This window comes from Cariama cristata, unplaced genomic scaffold, assembly GCF_000690535.1.
Source record: "Cariama cristata isolate BGI_N322 unplaced genomic scaffold, ASM69053v1 scaffold20738, whole genome shotgun sequence".
Lineage (NCBI taxonomy): Eukaryota > Metazoa > Chordata > Aves > Cariamiformes > Cariamidae > Cariama > Cariama cristata.
This window is the reverse complement of record NW_009633846.1, coordinates 60,065-72,189: the sequence shown is the minus strand read 5'-3', so window position 1 is coordinate 72,189 and position 12,125 is coordinate 60,065.

Genomic DNA, 12,125 nt, shown 5'->3' with positions numbered 1-12,125 from the left:
AGTCCCAGCTCTTTCAGCCTCTCCTCATAGGAGGGATGCCCCAGTCCCTTCACTGGACTCTCTCCAATGTCTCCCTTGTACTGAGGAGCCCAGAACTGGACATAGTCCTCCAGCTGTGGCCTCACCAGTGCTGCATAGAGGAGAAGGACCTCCTCTTTGACCAGCTGGCAATAGTTTGCCTAATGCAGCCCAGGAGACCATTACAGCCGCCTTTGCTGCAAGGGCACACTGCTAGCTCATGTTCAACCCAGCGAATCAGGGGTGATACCTGCTGAGACTTTCAGAAGGTGGTCTCATGGCAACACACAGCATAGCACAAAGGTTTTCTTATGCCATATTAAAATACAAAAAAGACGAGGAGAAGCAAGTCATTTCATGAGGCTCAATGGACACAGCCACATACCGTGGTAAGAAAAAGTTGCACTGTGGGTAATTTGCCTTCTGTTAGTGCTGAGGAAAACGTCATCCATTTATACATTAGAATCAAACACAATTGTGCACTAGGAAAAAAAAATAATTTTCAGATGTAGATTAAAGGTATGTATCATGCCTCTTATTACTGGGATTGAAAATGAACAGTTTCACTTCTGCGCTCTACTCCCTTAGCTATGTGTTTAGCTACACCACAGTTAAGGAGTACTACTGTTCCAGAAGAGTTATGACTGTACAGAATATGCCTTTGCTCTACCTCTTTTCAATATACTTTTCCTTTCCCAAATACATTAAAAAAGATTTCTTGAAGTATATTTGAACTGACACTGAAGAAGGAAACCCTGAGCAGCTGCTACATGTGACACTCAGACTATCTGGAGCTTTCTCATATTTATGCTCTCCTGAGATTTTCTTATAGGGTAGGCACTGCATTCACCTGATCTACCCAAAAGGCTAAAGAATACACATAATATCCTCTTACTGTCTGGTACAGAAACTGTTTCTGAAACAGTTTAGTAAAATATGATCCAGGAAACATTCCAGGAGGAGACATGAGCAAAAACACTGTACTCAAAGTACAGCAACATCATTAAACACACACTGGAAATGTAGATCAGGAAAAAAAAGAAAAGTCTTCAAAAGTATATCAAAAGTTTTCACTTTTTGCAATGGGCCAAAACATTGCAGAGTCTAAACTAGCCCAGATATACGCATATTACATTTTGTGTGAGAAAAGCTGGAGAATCTCTGACAATTTCAAAGGTGCATGAACATAAACAAAAAGTTCATCATTCTGTGAGGTATAATATTTCCTATAAAAATTGCAGGGAGGAAAAAGCAGTCATTTATCACTTGGTAAAAGCCGATAGTGTAATAATGAGATTGTTCACAGTGGCTAAGAAGCTTGCACTTATTCTACAGACAGAAATGTCTTAAAGCAAGAACCTGTTTATGTCCCGATCACTCCTCAACATCCAGGAATTTTTTATGTATTTGAAAAAAACACATAGCATCTTTTTATACGATTTATAACCATGAGGTTCCAGTGACATACGGCTGGATGCAGCTGCTGAATGGCAACAGGCTAGTGCTAATTTGAGTCTGAACAACAGTATGACTAAGCAGACTATACATTAGTGGGCAAACAGGCAAAAAAAGCATAGAGAGAAAATGATAAAAGGGAATGACTACAGGGAAAGATGGTTCCAAAATGGCTAAACGGCCAAGTGGCAACACTGCAAAGAATGCAAGTCAGGAAGTTCAAAGATGCAGAAAAATCTTACTGGTTCTTTTGACTGATAAAGACACTCAGTCATGGCACGACTCTTATCACCAAAGTAGTCATAATTAGCTACAAGTTCAGCATCCACAGATACTTGATGGTGGGTATAAGACTCCCTCGGTCATTTATTTTCCAAATACACATACAGTTTAAGAAAAGTCTCATAATATTTAGAAGGTTCTCAAAAAGTACCTCTATTGTGGAGTTATTGTTTTCTTCTACTTAATTACCTTTACTTACATGTAAAGTGATTCACATAAGAAAACCTGTGCTACAAAATCAGAAGTTTTACCAGGAAGACTAATCTCAGATATGCCGATTATTTATCAAGACATACGGAATGAAAAAAATAACTTAAGACACCTTCTTTTGGGTCTATTTCTACTTACTCACTGGTCACAATATGGCTGTTCTTAATGCAAAGTAAACATAGAGACGAAACTATTTAGCCAACACCATGCCCATAAACATAGGGGAATAAAATTCTGGAATTCTGCACATACCATAAGCCAATACTATTCTCCATAGTTATATTTATCCTTACATAACTCTGCACCAGAACCTCAGCATCCTTTTCCAAATATTTTTAGAACTTAACGTTTGCTAAGAATAAAATGCCGTGCAGATGGGTCCCAGAATTTCATTGCCTCACTAAACATTTAAAATATCCGTTCATTCTAGTCCAGAGCAGAAACATTTTTGGAATGTCAATTTTTTGCTTAACAAAGTGATTTCTTATTCAGCTGTGATTGCTGCAAGAAATATTACCTGATCTTGTCACCCCAAGATTAGTACATTTTGACAGAAAACTAGTTGCTAGAGATAAGTAAATCTTTGATTTTTGTGGATTAAAACATTCTTTCTTCAGAAAAAGGACATTATTAATTTTTTTAAAATTACATATAGACTTTTTCAATGCCTACGAGGCTACATGAAAGTATTTACAGAAGTTAAATATCTAATGTTCTATTTTGTTACAAGAAAAATCATTATCTATACTCCAAATCACTATTTTCTTAACAGAATTAAAAAACCCAAGGAGTTAAAGAGGGCTTAATAATGAATCATCCATTAAAATGCTGAAGTCTCAAATGCTGAGAAGGCCTTTAACAACAATTTTATTGCCTTAACTCCATATTCATAAATAGTTACCCAACAGTCTAAACAAGAGTTTTGTAACTGATGTTCTAGGTAGCTGAAGTTACATTCAAACTCATCCTCTAAAATGCTTATATTTGATCACAGCTCTACAGTGGAGACCTTATAAAGCACATCTTTATTTCTGTAGAACAAAATAAGTAATTTTCCAGATCGTATTCCCATGGCACAAGCGTCAAAGGTCATCTTCTCCTGAAGGACAATTTTGCAAAAAATCAAACAAGCAAAAAATCCTTCTATTTTAGAATTTGTCCCAGATTACAATATTTAGACTGTTAAAAAAAAGAAAGTATTGTCATACAGACATCAGATTGTTCTGAAAAAACATTTTGAGATGGTAAAAAAAAACCTAACGGAACAGTTTACATAGCCTGCTCTTTAGGAAATTACTCTGTACTACACTGGATTCTTTCCTAAGGCTTGTTTCCAATTTTGTTCAGAAAAGATAACAGTTAATGCAAAGAGAATATGAAAAATCAACTGCAGATTACAAAAGTCTATAAAAGTTCATAATCTCTTGCTGGGTAACATTACATTAGAGCATCCTTATGGATTAGGGCATTTCCCCCATCAATTTATTACTCCATGACGAAAACCCACAATCCTGGATAAATGACAAAGGCAGAAAACACTGTGCCGAAGCAGAACGAGGTGGCACAAGTGCAACTTCACCACAGTGAATTTTAGATTCCTATTCCACTATCTCTTCCTCTGCTTTCATAGCTGACAAAATAAGAACATCTGTTTTGTAATCACAAGCAATCGCTTTTTCTGAAAGAAGCAGCGAGTCTCAAAAAATTAAGGCAACACCCTTTGCAGAAGGAACATGATAAAGGACGATTTCTGCCAGTGCAACTGTCCTTTACAACTGAAGTGAACATGGACAAGACAACCTTCAGCTGTACAAGCAGCTCTGCGCTCCCTACTGCTGCACAACTGCAGGCCAAACCAAGCTTTTTGACGACTGAAGTAATACTACCAATATCTTCCTCTTAGCTACCTTTTATAAAAACGTGCTTCTTGTTTATGAACTATGACTCTAATTTTAAATCACAGCTAAGACATTTGAAGTTCTGTATTTGTGTCATTTTTCTTACAAAACAGAAAAGCGATTGTCTGGAGCTCGGCGCTCTGAAGCACGAGTCCGTGCCCGTGCAGAGTACTAGCTGGCTGCGGGCGGGAGCCTGAGGAACTCCGATCTCCGCAGAAGGCACGCGGACTCCGTGCAAACAGCTCCCAGCACAGCGGTGTGCGCAGTTCTCCTCACAGGTAAGGCCCACGCTTGGCTGGGCAGCGACTGGCATCAGGCCTCCAACAGATTTCTGAGGCCCAGAGAACGCAAATTTGGGCAGAACCGCAGCATTCTAGCAACGGCCATGTAAATTTGACAAGACAGCTACACAACACGCTGTTTGTTATTAAGTTTGAATATTTACTCCACGGTGCTACGCTCTGACGTGAGAAGACCCGGGGAACGCGCGGGCCATGACGGCACAGAGCGCTGACGGGGCGCGCGCCGAACCCCGCCCCAAGGCCGGTCGCCGTTTCTCGGGCCAGGCTCGCCGGGCCCGTCCTTGCACACCCACACAGCCACAAAACCAGGAACACGCACTTGCCAGTTAACAAGCCTGACAAATCCAAAGGATTGGTAAGAGGCTCTCGGAAGTTAAGCGTGATTTTGTATTGACTGATTTGTGTTACACATGCAGAGCATAGGAGTTCTGCTGCAGAGCTCTCACTGCACAGGAGAAGCCTTTGCCTGACAAAGAGGATCCAACACAAACTGCTGATCTGAATGACTCAATTTTTAATTGAAATATTTTTAATGATATATTCTTTCTTTCATGGTAAGAAAGAGCAAACCTCTTATTTTAAGAGATGCTTTTGTTCCAAAGACAGGTGATCACCTTTCTTTTTCTTGTTTACAAAGAGTACCTCAATTACACACATATTATGTGATAAACAACCCTCAAGACCATATGGTAAGACTATTCCTAATTTCTATGAAAATCCAGTAAAAGAACAAAGCTTACCAACTTCTGTTGCAGATATACATTCTGACCATCTCAGACTGTCCAATGGATCCTACGGGAGGTGAACAAGACTTACATATGGGAAACACACCCCCATTGCCATCAGCAAAGCTCAGACTTTACGGTGGTGGCAGGTGCGTATGTGTATAAACACCAAACCAGACTTATAGGATACACTGGATAGGTGGAACAGTTTGCTAGGTTTGACATCTGTAGGTTAACTCCAGTAAACTTCACTTACATTCAGATCCATTTTCTGTTTCTTTGAGGGGTTTGCAGAGTGGTCCTCCATGACAGCTTCTACCACTGTAAAACTAGTTGTCCATACTAGAACAATTATTTGTCTGTTAAAAGAGGATTGAAATGGAGCGCCAACGCACACAAGAACTTACACTCCTCTATTTCCATTTTTGCCACATTTTCACCTAAACACAATACCATGCAGGTATTTTTGTGTGTGAGTATGGTTCTATATATGGCTTCATCATCAGGAAGTCAGAGTTAGTTGCTTTGTATTTTTCATATTAAAAAGAACAGGGATCATGCCTAGAAAACAAGATTGGAACTTAATTCTTTCAGAGTTACGTGCTTTGAAATCCACACACACAAAGCAGTGCAAAGTATGTTGGCCTCAGCTCACTAAATGCCACTGCTACACTTTAAAAAGCTACTGCCTACAGACGAGAGTAGCAAGGTCATCAGCAAACTTGTAACTACCCAACCAAAACAAAGGAGAAACAGAAAACATGTCAAAAGTTATGAGTATGTCAGAGCAATGCTTGTTATTAGTTTAAATAAAATGTAATAAGGAAGTGCGAAGTCATACCTCTGTCCTTGCTCATCACCAGCTCTCATGCTGCCGAGGCAAACTCTGAGCTCCTTGCTCACAGACTGATGCTAGTCTCCCTCACATGCACTGGGGACTACACATTTTCACATCCCGTACAGAAATTTGTCAATGAACACATGATCAGGGAGTTTTGCTAGTGGTGGCAGGTTTTTTGGGGCGTGGGGTTGGAGTTGTTAAATAGAACACTGCAGCAGAGCCAGTTCTATTTATGGGCTCTCAGGAAACTCTTTCTGCTTTGTGAGAATTTTCAGCTTATTTTGTGACGAACTGATCTCCCCACTTGCTGGCATAGTTTAAGACTGGCAGCTATTACTATCATACAGCACAACTCCATGACATCAGTGCCCATTAAACAAACAATGGGAATTACATTTATATGCCACTAAATCAGAAAACAAGTTTCTAGTCTCTTGAAACCAAACCAGCCCCACAGACTCCTTTACCACAGTACAGTACCACATAAGGACATGGGATTAGGAAGGCCAGATGAGATAAGTAAGCTTTCTTATTTTGGCAAGACTAACATAGCTGCATAGATACTTCTGCAATAGTTTGTCTGAACTACCTTTTCAAGACTGCCTAGAACCATGATGATGTCAATTATTTATAAAAAATGAAAGCCTGTATATAAAATGTAACTCAAAGACACATAAGCCTGCTCTCATCACTCCTGCATTCTCAGCGGATATCTGAAGTGCTATAAATAACTTCAGGGTACTGATACTGGCAGCACCAGTGGGACTGCTAGTGATGCTCAGGGAAAAGGGCTGCAACTCTTCCTTCAGGCACAGGCTCTGACTGTTCTACAGGGGCAGAAGATTATCATTTATGTAGCTAATTTCATACCATTATATACCCTATAGTAAGGTTTGCATATGCATACATTTTATGCCTTTCCACAGCTTTTAGCCAAGACACACTGAAAAAGAGTTAATACAAACCTTAAAACTAAGGCAACTATTTCCTGGTCATGAAGCTGACTTCCCTGATGTACTACTTTACCAACATGCTACTTCAATAATCAAATACACAAATTCCTTTATCACCAATTTAGTTAATTCTACCTTACCTTTTTATCCTGCAATGTGATGAACTTGAAATATTTGGTCATTAATTCAAAAAGGACAAAAGTAACTATAATTAGGAGGGAAATCACTGCAGCCAGCTTCTGTTACATCATTGGAAGTTCACTATCAAGCTCTGTATTACAAATGCTCTTTCTAGCAAAGTTTCTTCCTGTCTTCTTTCTGCAAAGAACAATTTTCAATGCCAGCTTTCGACTCTGGTAAGATTACCTCAAAATAATTTAAGTCTTTGGCAAGGTTTTTAAATACATGTAGACTTGGCTTTAGGTCCATGCTATAGGTTTGATTAAGTATCACCATTGGTAATCCAATGGCAAGATATAAAAGTACCTACCAAATCAAATGCTCTATCTCATTTTCCTTAAATTCTACAGCCCGTTTCTCACTTGGATCTTTCCCCAAATTCTAAGTCCTAAAGTTGAAAGGAAGAAGGGCAGAAGTTGGTCATCATTTTTCTGGGAAGACATGGCTTGTTTTAAATGTAATTCAGAAACCAATACATCAACCAATGTGTTTTAAACTTGCACTCATCTTAACATGCTGTAATTCATATATAGTGTTTTCACAGCCTATCATATCTACTGTGCTCAGCAACTTTTGTACAAAATGGACAAGTGCTGCAAAACACTGTAAAGACAAGGTACATTAGCTGAATATTTAAGTAACAGGGATTTTTGTCCAATTATTTTAAAAGAGAATTTAATATGCACTCAACATCCAAGGAAAAAAGACAGTATTGGTAGTCACTAACAGACTACAGTTTATTTCCTTAGGAATATATTTTTTCAGTTTTCCAACTAATTGCTATTAAAGTCAATAAAAAGGACCCTTAGAACATGGCAATACTTAGCATTAGGATAACAAGTTGAGAATTGCAGGTTTCTCTAGTGGGAATGATTTGCTGCAACAGACACATTATGCACACACAGAAGTATATGGTGTTTAACTACTGAACATAACTTATTTTCAGGTTTTATGCAAGTTTTTCAAGTATATTCAAATAACGTGAGTAAAGTCTAAGCGATTCCTTCAGTTTGTGTTATTTGCCCAACTCCATTCTCCCCTGCCTCTACTTACCATAACAACTCCTGCCTGCCATCACATCCTTAACACTACCTTCAGAGTAGCAACAATGATCAGCAAATTTTGTCATGCCGAGAAAAGCAACAGACTCCCAACTACACAGAATTGCAGCAGCATTACTGTTTCACAGAAACTATTAAATATCTGACTCTCCCCACAACTCACAGTTCTTTTATTTCAGTTGTCCCGAGGTAAGCGGAAGTCCCAGCTCATGTCTGTCATCCATCCTTATGGCTGATTCCCCCCGCCCCCCACAAATAAACTCAGAACAGACATACAGGACATCAGGTCAGAAAAGCAAGAGAACACCACAAAACAGAACAAGCTGTTTCAGACAACAAAAAACACAACACTCCTGGTTTGATAGCGGTCTTAGAGGTACCAAACACTGGCATTTAAAATCCAAAGCCAGATGAAGCTACTGGAGGTTCCAAAGTACTCCCACCTTAAGAGTCCTTCACAGAGAGCAAGCCACAAAGCAGGAAAAAAAACACCCAACAACAAAAAACCCCCCCAAAACCCCCAAACAAAAAAACCCCCAACCAAAACACAGGATGTAGACACAAACCCCAGTATAAACCCCTAGCCACAAGCAAAGCATGCAATTTCCCCATACAAAAGTGTAACATCTTTTACCACCTTCATGAGATACATAGAATGGATGATCTGGCAAGGTCCAATTATGTAACACAATACCATATCGATTCCCTTGTCAGCAACCAGCAAGAGTGACAGATACCAAACCTGCCTTACTGGCAGCTTCTCCAGGCCAAGGGAACAGCTGAACATTTTGCATTCATCTCCACTCTTCCATTGTCACTTTGTCAATGCCAGAGATGAGGAGCAATAGGTAGGTAGTGCTGCATTATAAACTTCAATGGGAAACTTCAGATACATTGTTACAGGGCAGATCAGAGCAATTTCAGAATCAGCATTAATGAATTCACAACTGATGAAGTTAGTCTAAAATTTGTTCTTGTCATGCTAATCATAAATTGTGCTTTCTTCTCTCTTCCCCAAGTTCACAAGGTAGCAATTCTAGTTGCACAACAGCATGCAAAACTAAGTGCTTCTCTTTCTTCACTTTTGGTCTCATTTATTACTCCTCCAGTAACAAAATAGAACAATTGCACTTCTAGAGACAGAGGTTCTGTTTTGGACCTGTTCTCTGCATCTTACACAGAAAGAACTGTCACTGCTAGGCAGCTGTACGTGTTAAAACTCTGTTTCACAGCAATTTGAAATGATCTATTAAGTGTTACAAGTTTGAGACATCCTTTAATCTTTGTCAAAACTACGTTTCAAGCCAAATTCAGTGATAGCATTAGTTATTTTAGTGTCACCAGAATGACAGCTGTTTGGCATAGAGCCAAGCAGTCCACAGTATTCAAGTTAACAGAAAAATCTAATAAATAACATTCATGTCTACATACGTGTGCACAGCCAGCTTCATATACTTTGACTAATATGAAGCATATTGATTCTCAGATGATTGCTCACAGGGTCATAATGCACAGTTCATTTGGATATAATTGAAAGCAATTTTACGCATTCATTTGATCTTGCCAATGGATGGAGCTAGTTGCCAGAGAACCCCGTACAGAACGGACCACTGCTAGCACCCAGTGAGGCTTCTATAAAAGCCTTCCTCCTAAGTGACTTAGTATCCAAGAAAACATTTTTCAGACATGGTTAACATCTTTTATTCTCCAAATCTGTATGGCTTTGATTTCTGTCATCTAGTCCAGGTTACTTTGCAGCAGAGAAGCTTCAACCAGACCCTAAACATTGCTGATTTACTTCACCTAAACCAGGTTGGCAGGAACAGAAAAGTACTTTTACAACCATAACTTGTTTGTTTATGTGTAGCTGAATACTCATCACTACTTCTCTCAAAAAAAAAAGTTAAAAAAATTTTAACCAAAAACCTAAGTCAGAGAGATGAACAGTAATTCTGTATCCATTGAGTATCTGTTTCTACCATTGAAGCCATTTGTTTAGAAACATGCACAAGACTTGATATATACACTATTAAAACTTCTGTACCATTTGCAGGGCTAAAGCTTGCCAGTACATCCCTGAGACAAACAGGAAGAATTGGGAGATGCACTTTTTGAAGTTCACATTAAATAGTAAACAGAGAACTATAGTAAATTACAATATTACACGTGAACTTTCCTCCTGCAGAGCCTAGCCTATATAAAATATGCAAAGAATGTAATCTTTTGCAAGAATAAATATTTCAAAACCACCTGTATTCTAAAAGAAGAAAATGTGTTATTTTAGCACAGTTATTCTCAATGGCCATGTTTTAACCCAAAAGCATTGGGATTTAACGACAAGGAAAACAGGCATGTGGTTTAAATTAGCCACTACAATAAACATTCCTACAGGTAGACAATAAAAAACAATGCCATTGACAGGCTGCTTAACAGCAGAGAACTGCCACATTTTTGAACAGCATCAACTTTCTCATTTCATTTATGAAATGACAGCAGAGCAAAAGCTGTCAATTTTTTTTTCATTTTGATAGAAAGACATGACTCTACACTCTTTAAAAGAAGAGCAGAAAGATTATCTGGATCAGTAAAAGCAACTCAGGACAGTTACACCTTACAGACTGCTAGACTCAGGATGTCCAAGACACAAATGACACCACTGCAAATAGTCCATGCAGTGTAACTCCAGGGTTCCTCAAGTCCACCTAAGTCCTTTTGTAGTGTTTCACTTACTTCTTACTAAGATCCGAACTAGGAAAGAACACTTAGAAGTTTTAGCATTAGAATTTTCTCCAAGATGTTTTGTATGCCATTTTGAAACCTCCCTTTCTGCCGATTCAAAAAAAATACCACCAATATATTATCTCCGAGACAAATGAAAAATGCCATCCTGACACGAACACGTTATTTGCTCTTCAAATTTTCCTCCTGCTCTTAGAGTTCAGATAAGCAATGAGAGCAGTAGAAATAGTAGTGAATGCATCTTCTAGGGCAAGTCATGCCTGAGAAACAAACTAATTGGTCAGTAAAAGTACAGAAAGGAAACATCAGGGTTATGCACTGTTTCCCAGCATTATTTAAAAATAACTTCTAGAATTTATTTCCCCTTCTAGCATAATAGTAGCTTACTAGTTAGCCACTGAGTACTCCAAACAGGCCTGATAATGGGATTCTGTAGGAATATCTTTAATAGCGTACAACTAGACTATGTGTAAAACTACATGCTAGAACATTACCAAAATATTTGGAAGAGTACGTAGAATAAGTAAACTAGCACCAACATGGTGATTCAAGGGACTAGTCTACCACTCCTACTTGTATTGAGTATTTCCAATGGATCCACATTGGAGTTCATAATTTCAGAAGCCCTCCTGTAGACAACTCCAACTGACTCCACAAAAGAGCCCTGCTTCGTGTATGAACATATGGCGGAATCCAGCTGTCTACTTATATAGAAAAAAATCAAAATTGATTTTGTCATATTCATATAAATGCATTTCAGAAACAATAAGGTACTACACTCTCCTTTATTATTTTAAAAACAGTTTTATTCTGTATATTTAGAAACGTGTAATTTTAATAACTGCAGAGAAAAAAATCAGCCACACCTGAATAGCTAATAACTCATTAACAGAATGCAGTGGTATATTATCTAAACAGTAGTAGTGCCATTGTGCCGTAATAAATTGTCTATTAGTAAAAAAATACATTTCAGGGCACATAGTACAGCATCCTTATGACAAATTACAGTAGGGATACTTTTCAAGAACTTAATCAAAGTAGAGAATTCCGAGTTATAATCTTTAAATGCAGCACTTCAAAAGGTAACAACTTTGTGCATTTTTAAAAAATGTCCTTGTTCGTATATTGTAGAAATGTTGCTTTATTGCTGCAGATGTCAAAGTTCAAGGCTTAAAAGGTATGAGAATACAAAGATATCCTTAAGAAACTTTGTTTGCTTTTATATATATTTATATATATAAAAAGGTAAAGCTTATAAAAGTTAATTTACAAACCAAGAACAAAAGTGGTATGCACGCATTATATACAAGCAGTCTATAACATCTATAAATTTTCAAATGCATAGCAGAAAACATACCATCATTTTCTTCTGGTTCTCTTCTGGGTGATGAACACAAACAATATCCATTCTCTAAACCAAACTCAAAAGTTTGTTGTGTTTTTGTTTTGTTTTCTCCCCCC